Below are 12862 nucleotides of genomic sequence, written 5' to 3' on the forward strand. Positions count from 1 at the left end.
CAGCCCGAGAGAGAAAAACCACAATGTCTCACCAGGCAGCAGCACATGCACGCACGGCAAACTTAGTTGAGGGTAATAAATTCTAGTCACATGCTTTTAAAATTAAAAGCAGGGACATGATAGCTATTCAATAAAGGTTGTCGATTGCATGATCCCAGTGGTAGCAGAATGGAGGCGGGAGTCATTTCCCCGCTAGTCAAAGGAAAGGGAGAATCCGGGAGGAGGGGGAGGGATGAGAGAGAGAAAAGACGTGATGGCGGTGAGGTGAGACGGGGTGAGAGGGCGGAGGAAGCCCACTGGGCGTTGCTCAGGCCTCGGTCACCATGCACTGGCCTCCTGTCTTTTGATAACTGAGCACCTACTAGGTGCTCACTCTTTACTTCCGTCAATTTTTTTTTTAACTTTCACAACAAACCTGAAAGGGGAGAGTGATTAGCCCCATTTTGTAGATGAAACAGCTGAGGCTCGGGGAGGTTAAATTACAGGATCGAGGCCCCACGGTGGATGCAGAACTGCAGGCAGCTCTGCTGGACTCTAGGGCCGCTGCTCTCTGACCTCCCTCACTGGCCTGGCCTTTGTGGAGGGGATCCTGGTAACTTTCCTGGGTCTGAAACTCCTTGTGCCTACCACAGCGCCTGACACTCAGTGGGGCCATGGTAGCTGTGCGCTGAAGGAGAGAAGAGAGGACATGGGGGTAGGTGGTGAGGGGACGGTCATGGCACTGCTATGGAGATAGTGAGGGACAGAAAGGCAGGCAGAGGAGACCAAGGCAGGAGTCCCCTTTCTCAGGGAACCGGGCTTCTGCCACCACCAGGCTGGGTGGACAGAGACGTGCTTGTGGCCTCAACTGTGGGTGACTCCTGCACTGCTTCGCTCTCATGCAGCCTCATTAGATCAAAGCAGATGAGGAAACGGGAGGGAGTCACAGAGGCGGGGGCCAGCCTGGGTGTGCCACACCCAGACATGGCCGCCGTGCACCCTACCCTCCAGCCCACAGCTCTCCTGGCTGGCTGCCTCGGGAATCTCCCAGGGAGTTTTGAAAGCAACGGAAGCTTGGGCCTACCTCCAGAGGTTCTGAGTTAATTGGTCTGGGACGGGTCCTGGGCAGCAGAATTTATTAGAAGTCCCCCAGGTGGCTCTAGCATGCAGCACAAATTGAGACGTACTGTAGGCCCATCCTACCACTGAAGGGGAAGGAGAAAACTAACATTCCTTGAGCCCCTACTGGCACCGCCCGCTGCCCTGCGAGGTGGGCACCCCTATGTCCCTTCTACAGGTGACAAACCGAGTTTCTGCAAGATCAAAGGACTCACGGTTGTCACTACTTGAGCTGTTACCACTAAGGGGCAGAGGTGTGATGGGAATTCACCTCAAAACTCCATCTTTCCACATCCAACGCACAAAAGCCCACCCGATGGCAGAGCACCCTGACTGGGCCTGCCTTGCGTTCTGTGGCAGAGGCTGTCACCCCTAGTCCACTCTCTGGGAAAGGCACACTCCCCTCCTTAAACAGGGACGCAGGCGAGACTTTGTGCTATTACTGTCAAAGCTGCCACTTTGTACAGCTCAGAGTGGCTACAGAGGCTTTCCCATGCGCTAGCACTTCATTCGGTCCTCACGCCTACACCGCGAGGTGAGCCTGGCAGGGGCGACCGCTGGAGCCTCTCGGACCGCAGTGGCCTGCCCAAGGTCACAGAGCGAATTAATTGGCCCACGGGAGACTGAAATCCAGTTTTTCTACTCAGTTTTTTCATCGGTGCTTGTACAATCTGGCCACAACTGATGGCAGAGCAGGTAACCTGGCTTACCATGGCCCAGCACAGAAATGATGTGGAGCACCTAGAAAAATGGTAATTGTGATTATTACATTGTACATTGTACAAAATGCACTGCTAAATCAAAAACCAGAAAACACTATCTGGCAAGTTCAGGTTTTCGCAGGAAAAGTTTTTTTGTTTTTTTTTTTTTTTTAAATCAGGATTAAACTGGAGATCTATGTGTATGTCTCTTAGTTTTAAAGCAACCCTTTCAAGCAATTGCTGCATGGTCTCAGAGCCTTCCTGCCGGGCAGATGATGTGCTCTGATCTCCGGCGTGCCCTGTGACTTTGATAAGGTGGATCTGCTCTGTTGAAAGGGGTGTGGCTGGAAACCAGCTTAGGCTCTGCAGGGTGAGACCTCTGTGTGGGCAAGGTGTTAGGCAGCACATGACTCAGGAGATAACTGCCGCTTGCCACAGGTCCTCAGGAGAAGTTTCCACTCACAAGTCTTGGCCAAATGGGATTAGGAAGAGACCATAAGGAAACGAAGAGAGAGCAGAGCTGGAAAAACGGGAGACAGATTCCCAGGATATGAGAGGAACTTCCTGCGGCCACAGGCCCCAGTGTGTCCTCGGCTGACCCAGCCCGAGCTGGAGCCTGAGCTCTAGAACAACGTCCAGAGGCACAGTTGGCCCCTGCTCCAGCTTCCCTATCCTAGTCGTAGCTGCTCGGGTCCCACGAGTGCAGGAACAGGGACAGGAGGGCAGGAGGAGGTTTAGGCAGCCAGGGGCCCCAGGCTCGCCCACTCAGGGAGGGCATCCCACAGCCGGGGGATGCTGCCTCTGCCCTGTCTCTCTCTGGCCTCAGCTTGTTGAAGACTTTTTTTTTTTTTTTTTTTTTTTTTTTTGCAGTGGAGGCCAGGGCAGGGGCGTGGTGGGGCTGGCTCATTTTCCCAGTTTAAGAGTGAGTATGGCCCCAGAGGGAATTGCGTTCCACTACTGAATTCATTTTAATAAACCCTGATGGAGGGATTATGAGCTTGCTCAGGGGTGAGGGTACAGAGAAAGACTCCACCTTCACACTGAGGGAGATCAGGCTCTCTCTCTACCATCAAAGGGAAAAACGTCCAAACCTGTAGAGAATGTTTAGAAGAGTTTATTTGGGCCAAACTGATGACGTGTGCTGGGGAGCCAGATCCCAAACGCTCCGGAGAGTAATAGTTCTGCATCTCCTTTTGTGCATTTGAAATTAGGGAGGGGACATGAGGATGTGGAGAGAAAGCAAGGCTGGTTGGACTATAGGATAATTAAGATTAAGTACTTCCTTAAGGGTTAACACCCCCTTTGGGCGGTTTTTCTTCTGGTATTTCAAAGGTGTGTTAACCTAGATGCACAAGAACAATGGACAGGGCTGGCTTCAAACCTTTCACTGAAGAAGTTGTAGGCCTGGGGCGTGACTACCCGCCACGACCTGCCCAGGTAGGAATTTATGATCAGAGCACCCTGTGAGGTTACTTGCTATGAACCCCTTTTTTGTCCACGTTACCTTCCCTAGTCCTCTTCCCATCTTCTTTCCCATGTGGACCCCCCCCACCCCACCCCCCACTGCGGATGCTGCACTACTGCATGCCCTGATGCATTCGCACGTGCTGTTCCAACTGCTTAAATGTTCTTCCTCCCTCTCCTCTCCTACCTCCAAAGGCACCAACCTTCAGTACTGAGCATCATAAATACATTCATAGCTCGGTACTAGTCGGCTTTGGAACTCATCAAACCCTGCACTTGTTACATTTGGATGAGACGAAAGTGTTTCAGCATTCAGTGCTTGCTTGGGACTGGTCAGTTTCGGTGCTCCTCACCAGTTCCAGAACGAATTAACGACAAGTAGCAAGGTACCACTAATGAGGACCTACAGTCACAGCAACCGCAAGTGGCAGGGCTGGGTTCAATACCAGGGCTTGGTTCCCTACCTGTGTCATTGCCAAGCAACCTCCAGCATCACCCGGGAAGTAAGAGGCTCTCTGCCCCAAGGTGCAATCAATTAATGGGCTCCAGCTCAGAGTTCTCCCTACCCTTGGCACATACGGCAGTGCCAGTCTGTGCCTCGCTCCAGTGTAACTCCGTTCACGATGGGGACTTCTGAAGGTCAGTGTTCTGTTTGATCTTTGGATTTCCAGGGCCCAGCAGAGTAGCTGGTATGTAGAAATATGCAATAAATGTTGGTTAATATTGAATAAATGCTGAGTGAATGAAGATAAATAGACAATATATGCTAGACAGACTATGGCAAATATGAGAAGAGGGATCTAAACAAAAAAAAAATAAACGGGATTTGGGAGCAGGAAGTGGTCATATCTGGGTGTGGAATCAGGGAAGCTTTTCTGAGGGAAGAGGAGGTGGGGTGTGGTTGAACCTTGGGGCCCAGTGAGGGCTCAGCGCCAGGCACAGGGAGAAAGGGGGAGGCAGTCAGCTGCGGGGACAGACAGACAAAGGCCTGGGGGGCCAAGTACAGGGTGTGCCTGTGGCTGTGGACTAGGGGGACACAACAGCATGCTGGAGAGCAGTGGGAGAAGAGGGTAAGCGGAAAATGCTGGAAAAGTCAAATGCTACACAGGGATATGCAGCCAAAGTGAACCCCCAACACAACTCGGCCCGAAGTGTCCCCTTCCCGAAAAGGCAGCCCCTGTCATCGGCTTGTAGCACAGAGTAGTGATTACATTCACAGATTCTGGTCCAAACCGCCCAGATTCAACCCTAGCTCCACTTGGGCAAGCAGCTTAACTTCTCTATGCCTCAGTTTCTTCACCCACATGAAGAAGGTGATGATAATAGGACGTCACTCTGGGTTGTTGGAGGAATTAAATAAAATGTGTACTGAGTTCAGAACAGTGCCTGGAGTGCAATGAATACAGTCCGTGTCCTCCTGGTAGTGTGCACATTTTATGCTCTGAGTGTGGAATCTGCGTGCATATCATCACATGGTGTGGCTGAGGGTGAAATAAGACAATGCATGTAAAATACTTAATGTGGTTCAGCAAAATATTTCCTTAGAAGGTGTTCAAAAAACCTCAGCTGCTGCTGCTGTTATCCTCACCAGTGCAGCAGTCTGCCCGTGAGATGGTCAGGGGCAGGGGCCAGAGCTTCTGCCTAGGGGGACCCTCTGTACCTGTGTGTGGAAGACGAGTGAGCGAATGAATTAATCCTTGGCCTTATAGTCACAGGATTGGCTATATCTTTTCCATGCTTCTTGTCCAGATTTAAAAATAAAAGTACAAAAGTAGGAAGAGAAAGGTTCTCTCTTTGTTCCAGAGTGCCTTCACACTATTCCCTACTTTCTGTGCATCCCCTTCACCAAGGAGGTGGATCTCCTAGAACTACAGATCCCAGAATCCCCTGCTAGCAGGGAGCTAGGTTAGAGTGCACCTGTGAAAGAGTAGGAGGGAGAAAGGGAAGCACAAACAGGAGATTTTGTAGCAGGCCTCTGGGAATTTGCCTAAAATTCACCTGCTGTGGTCTGCAGAGGGCTGTGGCCATCACAGCAGTGTCCGCCAGGTCCTGTAGCTTCCCGCCTCTCTCTGAAAGCAGCAGCGACCTGAGCGATGGGCTGGTTCACCTTTGCTTTTGCTCTTCCAGCCCTTCCAGCATTTGTGCAACCACCGGAGTCCCTGTGTTAAACCCCCTCCAGTGTGAAATACTAAAGAGTGGTGTCTGTCTTCCTGATCGAACCATAACTAAACATTTTCTTTTTGTCAGGAAAGAGCTTTCCCAGAAATCCACCATGACACTTGTACTCACATGTCATTGTCTAGAGCTGGTCACAAACCCCAGCCAGCTGGCCAAGGTAAATGGGATTACATAACAGGCTTAACCCAGTCACAGCTTACCCTGCAGGGCTGGGCATATTCCTGCCCCACATCTAACGGAGAAGAAGTAAATGGCTGTTGTGGAGGCACCAATAGTTTCTGCTACCCAGTGACCTGGAAACCCCAGTGAGATCTGGAGCATCCAATGAGGGAAGTTGGAGCGGCAGCAGGGTCTGCCTCCCAGCCTGGCTGGCAGTGGAGTGAGTGTGTAGGGAGCTGGGTTGCATGATTGGGCCGAGAACCCACTTGATATGGGGCCTTGCCTTGGTTTGCCTTGCCGCTGTACTTTCTTCTCTGAAAGGCATCCTTGGGACATACTAAAAAACACAAGTACAGTGAGGTAAGGCAGGACTAAAAATTATTTATTCACTACCTATTGAAAGAATATGTCTCTCATAGATATCCTAAGTTTTAATAAAAAAAAACTTGATAGGACTCACAGTGTGCCAAGGATTTTTTGAAATGCCTTCTGCACAGGGAGTCACTGAATCCTCACAGCAATATAAGGTAGGTATTATCGCTATTCCCACTTACAGGTGAAGGCGTGGAGAAGGTGCTCAAGGCCACACGGCTTTACCTGACAGAGTGGAGACTTAAATCCAGACAGCCTGGGTCAGAGGCCACATTCAGAACAAAAACCAAAAATGAATGAATAAAGGCATGAGTGAATGAGGGAGTGAGTGAATCCATCACCTGGTACGAACTGCGTGTGAGTTACAGTGCTTCCCAGATGTTACAGCTGCAGTGTGGCTAACGAGCTCTAAGTGCAATACTGACTTTGAGGTGGCATTTTTGTCATATTCTATTCATGAATAGATGCTAAAAAAAAATCACAGGAGGAGCCATGGCATTTGTTCCTGTTTGTATTCATTTCCACTTGCTGCCGTAACAGCTTAGCACAAATTTAGTGGCTTTTAAACAACATAGATTTACTTTTTACAGTTCTAGAGGTCAGAAGTCTAAAATCAACATGGCCGCACTCCTCCTGGAGACTCAACGGGAGGATCTGTTTTGTTGCCTTTTCCAGCTTCTAGTGGCACCGCACTCCTTGGCCCTTGGCCGTCCTTTCATCTTCCAGCCAGGAGCGCAGCAGCGTGTCCCCTCTCTGACCTCCTGCCTCCCTCCAGTAAGAACGTTCATGACTGCATCCGGCTCACCAGGTAACCCTGGAAAAGCTCCCCACACCTCAAGGTCCTCGACTGCATCATATCTGCAAAGTCCTTTTGACTGTGGTAGGTCATATGTTTCCAGTGCAGACACCCACGCGTTATAAAGAAATCCCACCCCTGGAAAAGGTAGACGAGGGCCCTGCTAGCATGAAGAGTCCAGCACATGGATGGAGGGGCAGAGGTCACTTTGTCAAGGCCTAAGCCCTTCTCTCACTTCCTCCTGCGTGTGGCTGGCGGGGCCACATGGGCACCTCTGTGAGGAGAGAAGCAAGAGGAGAGCTCTGATGGGCAATGCAGCTGGGCTCCCAAAAGCGCCCCTGCCCTGGGCTTGGCAGGGCCAGCTTTGAGGGGCCTTTCCAGAAGGGCTGTTTTCCCAGAAGAAAATTGACAGAGGGACAGATAGCAGCCCCCAAACAACGAGAACTAAGCGAAAGCTCTGAAGCCCTCCAGACAGGCTTTGGGTCTCACAGGGGGTCCCTCAGGTTTCAGCAGCCACGGGAACGTGTGATGAGATCCAGGGAGACAGGGGAGAAAGCCTGCGGTGAGAGGCCCCAGCGGGTATGGCTTTGCTGCGTCTTCCTCAAGGGTTCGGGGGCTGGGCCGACACGTGGTCAGCATTGTGGGGTCACCAGGGGACAGGGTGGGGCTCAGCGGGGCAGGCAGGAGGCTCCTGCTCCCTTTTTGCTGGAGAAGCTCAGCCTTCTGCACGCTCATGGGGCACACCCCAGCTTCTCTCCCTCCCTCTAGCCCCTAACAACAAACATTCCTACCACCTGTTACATGAGGCCCTGGCCTGTGAGGAGGCAATGGGCTGGGGGTGGACAGGGAGAAGTTTACTCCCAAGAGGTATCATTTTTCTTCCTGCCCTCTGTGGCGTCCCACCTATCTGCAGAAACGAACGTGAACGCAGGATGACCGCAGCAGGTAGGGTACACCACTGGAGTGTTGCCTTGCTTTCTGAACTCTCGTTTGAATGCGGGGACTATGGAAGAACAGTGAAATTCGGTGCTCTCCACCGAGCACGTTCCCACATCCCGCAGTGAACTTCATCTACAGGAGCAGTCACAATAAAGCTCTTTCCAACGGGGCTTCTTGTCTCGCTGCTGAAATAGGTAGCTTCTTCCCACAGCGCTCCTTTTTTCCTGGAGGCATTACGGAGTTTTTGTGCCCGCCAGGAAGTTTCCTCTTCACCGCCTTGCTGAAGGCAAACCTGTGGAGCAGGAGCTCAGGTGTGCACGTGGCCTGCGAGCACAGCTGGGCTGGCGTCACACGGCTGCCAGCTGCAGAGGGTTTATTGCACAGCAGCCCTTCCTGTTCCTGACAACAGTGGCCTGGAGCCTAGCTCTGGGGTGACAGGCAGAGTCAGTGATTTGCCAGAGAAGCTTTCATCCCCTCCGCCCACAACAGGTGCTGGCCGGGCATGTTTGTTCCTGGCCCTTGTGAGTCTGATTCCGGCTGATCCCTCCCCCTGACTCAACGTCTTTCATCTTTGGTAGTCCTGCTTGTTTGAGCTCTCAGAACCTCCCCAGGCTAAGCGAGGGACTAGGGCATGCACACCTGCACCCAGGAACCCAGTGAGGGAAGAGAAAGACACACAGAAAATACGGGAGAACCTTGAGAAGGCAGTCAAAGCCCATCTTTCCTCGAGCCAGGGGTAAAGGGTCCTTCCCTGCCCAAGGCCCCTTCCTGCCAGCTCAGCTTCTCTTCCTGAAGCCGGAGCTGGGAGGCCACCAACCCAGCTTGCTCTCCTGAGCAAAGAATCCCAGGATGTGAGGGCAGGGGACATCTAAAGACGACTAAGGTCAACCTTGTCATCAAACAGATGAGGAAACTGAGACCCAGAGGTGCTAAATGACAGGCTCAAAATTAGAGCATAGTGAGGGGACGGGGGGGGGGGGGGGGTGGCGAGTCTAGGAATAGAACCTGAGACCCACCAAAGCGAAATCCGTAGAAGTGACTTTCAACTTCCACCCCAACACACAGGTTGTCTCTGACCTCCATGCGCTAACGAGAGTGCCCCTTGACCCCAGTATGTCTGCAGACAAATGTGGGCTGACGGGGTGCCTGGAACCCATTCTGTAACTACAAAAAGCATCCACTTTTTGCCGCTTAGCTATGTGCCAAGTGCCTAACTGCGTTAGCTCACGTAATCTTCAAAGCGTCTCATGGAGCAACACCTGTCCCCAGAGACAAAAGAGGAGCCTGGGCTTAGGGAGGCTCCTTCATTACCCAAGTCACTCACCTGGAAAGGGGCAGAGCCAGGATTTGTGCCCGGGCCTGCTGATTCCAACCTCGTGCCCTCAGCCATGCCTGGATCGCCCCCATTACACAAGACCTGCTTTCTCTTCCTCCCCACACGGGTTTCACCGAGGCCCCCAGAACTCTCCCTGGGCCTTCTCTCCCGCTAGCAGGCACATGTTTTGGCAGAAGGGGAAGGTAAAGGGGTGTAAAGTTTTAGGAGTATCGATTTACATGCAAGTCTGTGAGGAGCCCATGGCCCAGCAGAGGGGCTATGCGGACCCCTCCAGGGGACCTGAACCTAGACAGGGCAGTGCCCAGGGTGGGCGGGCCTGGGACCAGGAGGGAGCCACAGTCTGCATTGCATACCATTTTATGTCTTCCCAGTCTGTGACTCTGTGTATTGTTTGCCTTCTTAAAAATAAAGTGTGTTCTTTAAAAAGTTACCCAAATATTTTCAGAAGGGGTTATGACCCCAAACTGACCCACAGTACCTGCTTTTTGTAGCACAAGCTCTTGTGACACCGGCCAGCTTCCAGAACCAGCCAAGGCCTTCGTGCTTTGGGAATTTATTGTCATAAATAATAACTTGTCACCACCTTGGCAGAGCGGCACAAGTGGGTTCTCACGTCTCCTGGCCCAGCTCACTCTTTGGCCTGAAAGTTCCACTGAGCAGAGGCCAGTGTTCTAGCTCCCTTCTCTCTCACCCAGGGAGATCACAGGAGAGACGGTGCCCACCCACCCCGGCACATCCTTGTTACTTTCGTCAGAGCACTTGACACTGCTTTAAGTGATCTCATTTAAGTGATCTGCATTTATGCATTTGTTCCCTGCTAATCTCTCCCCAGTGAGCAACAGCCACAGGGACACTGACTTAGTCCCGTTCCCAGTACCTAGAACAGTGCCTGACGCACAGGGTGCACACAGGAAGCCTTTTTGAAGAAATAATCACATAGGCTCATAGATTGTCATAGTAGAATTGCATTCCTACCTTATAGAATTAAACTGAGAGTTAAATGAGATAATCCACAGTGCATGTAAAGGAAGCTTTGTGCCTAGCAGTGCTTTGCACGTAGGAGCCAAGGAGATATTGAGTAAGTTGATGAATGGTGACTGAATTCATGATTCAAGAGGCATGAAGAAATAAAGATGCAAGGGACCTTCAAGATAAACGAGCCCAACCCAGTTATTTGACTGGATACAAGAAAAGTGAAGTAGCCTTCACACATCTCAGCCTTCTTGAGGAGGGGTACTCCGTACCCCTCTTTTTGGTTATGAACCAAATGTGGGGATCTGCTAAGCAAATGCTAAACCCTGGCCAGCCCCTGCCCGGCCCTGTGGCCCACAGGTGCGTTCAGATCCCTGCAGACCGCCCTGCACCCACCTGGGCATCACAATCAAGCAGATCATGAGTCTCTCTTTCCCCACTGGCTAATAGGGTTTGGAAAGATGAGTTTGGTACTTCAGTCTGAAGGGCTACAGTCCCTAGACAGTCATGAGTCTCTCCAAATTCTAGGCATTCCAGAATGCTTCAGTGAGAGCCCAGGCTGCCTGCACAGCTCCTTCTGCTGGGGCCCCAGGGGTGCCTGCTCTCCCAGGCCGACGCTCCCACCATCTCTGCATCACACGTCGGAAACTCAGACCCTGTTCTGCCCTTTCAGACCGGATCTACACCTGCAACCGATCCAGAGCTCCCAGGCCACAATTTAGATTTGGGCAAAACTGTCCAGCCATCTCTCCTGGGATCGCCACTTCGACCTGGGCATTTGCCTTTATTTATTTATTTATTTATTTATTTACTTACTTACTTATTGGAGAAGGGAGGGAGAAAGAGAGAAACATCAATGTGAGAGAGAGCATGCCAAACCGACCAGGGTGCCCCTCATTTTTGCTTGCGTCCCACCCTTGCCTCCCAGCCCGCCCCAAGCCCAGCGGAATGCTCCCAGCTCCTCCTGGAAGTCGGAGGTGGCGGCAGAGGTCAGGATGGGACCAGAAGGAGGTCCTCCTACGGGAGTGGCTGACTAGCCACCCCTCCATCAGTTCCAACCTCTCGCATACAGTGTGCAGGGTCCCAGCAAATCCCCACTGAACTGGATTTTCTTTCATTCTTGCTCTTCCCAGAAGCTCCCTCACTCTTCTAATTCAGTTACCCAGATGACTGCAAGCACACGTATTTAACAGAGGCCAAGGAACAGGATAAGCCGGCAGAAAGAGCTGAAACATCCTGAGAGACGGCATCTTCTGCTTGCTCTCCCGTAAACCCAGCTGCACATCTGATTTCCTTTGGTGCGGAGACCCAGGTGGGCCAGGCCTCGGCCCAGGCGGACACCCAGGAAGGAGGGTGTCTGGTTTCCAGATCGGAGGGAAGAAGTCTGTAAACAGCCTGAGTAGGCCAAAGGGCAGGGAGAGGAGCCAGGCTGACTTCACCCTCCCAAGGTGTGAGAACAGGACAGTTGGGTGAGGGCTGCCAAGGCCCCAGAGCAGGGTACGGGGGAACAGCTGTGACGGACACTTCCTGGCACACCTGTGCGGCTTGGCGATTCCCGCTCCTGGGACACATGGGCTCTTGGGAACATATTCACCCAGAGGCAAGTGGGGAGAGTTTAGTCTCGATGGAAACTTTTCCAGCTGAAGTGACAGGAAATCCAGCCCAAGTGGAAGTATTATAATAGGTGACACGGTGCAGCATTTACTGTGTCAGGCCCTCTGTAAGTTCTATACCCTAATCGCTTGTTCCTCTCAACAAACCCTTGAAGAAGGAATTATTATCATTGTCCCAGTTTTACCTGTGAAGTCACTGAGGACCTGCCCAAGGGCACACAGCTGGGCTAGCCAGGACTAAAACTCAGCGACGTGGTTCCTCCTAACTCCCACACTGTCCTGCCTCTTGAGTTCAAACTGGCAAAAAGGTATCTTTGCTAGCTAGCTATGTCTGTCCGTCCATCCCACCGCCCCCCCCGCCCCCCGAACCAGGGTCCCTCTGGACTTTCCTTCTTGGTCGTAACCTCTCTCTTCCTGTAGGCGGGAGGGATTCGCACCTGCGGCAGCCTGACTCCTCCACACACAAGAGGAACCTGGCTTCTGCCAGCTCCGGAGCTACAGTCAGCCCCCACCGAGAAACAGACGGCCCTCTCTCTGTGCTCTCAAGTTGGAAACTTCCAGAAGAGGGCTCTGACTGGCCTGTTGGGCCAGTGCTCACCCCCGGTTGGTCTGCAGCGGGCAAGGGGCAGGGGTGTGTGAGATGTTAGTTCTATTCCAATTCTTGGTTGAGGCTGTGGGAGGTACCAGTTCCAAAAAGAAGGGGGTACAGGGTCCTTTTGGGGCCCAAGTGCCCTGTGTGCACAGCACAACTGAGGGAAGTGAGACAGTTCTCCAGACCCAGGGCCCTCACAACACGATGGGCCCGGGTCCCCTGAGCTCCAGGGCAGCAGGGTGGGGGCGGAGAGGAAGTGAGAAGACTGAGATGAGTTGCGCTGAAAGGAAATGAGGGTGAGTAGAGAAGGGAAGGGAAGCCCTGTGTGAACACTGGCACCACCGAGGTCCTTGAGAGAGGCTGGGAGAGAACACGTGAGCATCAGCGACAAAATGCCCTTGGATTCCTGGGTCAAGGGCGAAGAGCCAACAGGGACCTTTGCTCTGCTTTTCTTCCACAGTCACAACTGAATTCCAGATTGGCCGTTGGAAGTCGGTCCTCATGCTTCCTGCTAGCTTGTGTGGGCCCTATTTCTGAATAACAAATCACCCCAGCCCTGGCTGGTGTGGCTCAGTGGGTTGGGAGTCGTCCTGCAGACTGAAAGGTCGCTGGTTCAATTCCCAGTCAGGGTGCATGCCTGGT

The sequence above is a fragment of the Phyllostomus discolor genome, chromosome 7 (assembly GCF_004126475.2).
Source record: "Phyllostomus discolor isolate MPI-MPIP mPhyDis1 chromosome 7, mPhyDis1.pri.v3, whole genome shotgun sequence".
In the NCBI taxonomy this organism is placed as follows: Eukaryota; Metazoa; Chordata; class Mammalia; order Chiroptera; family Phyllostomidae; genus Phyllostomus; species Phyllostomus discolor.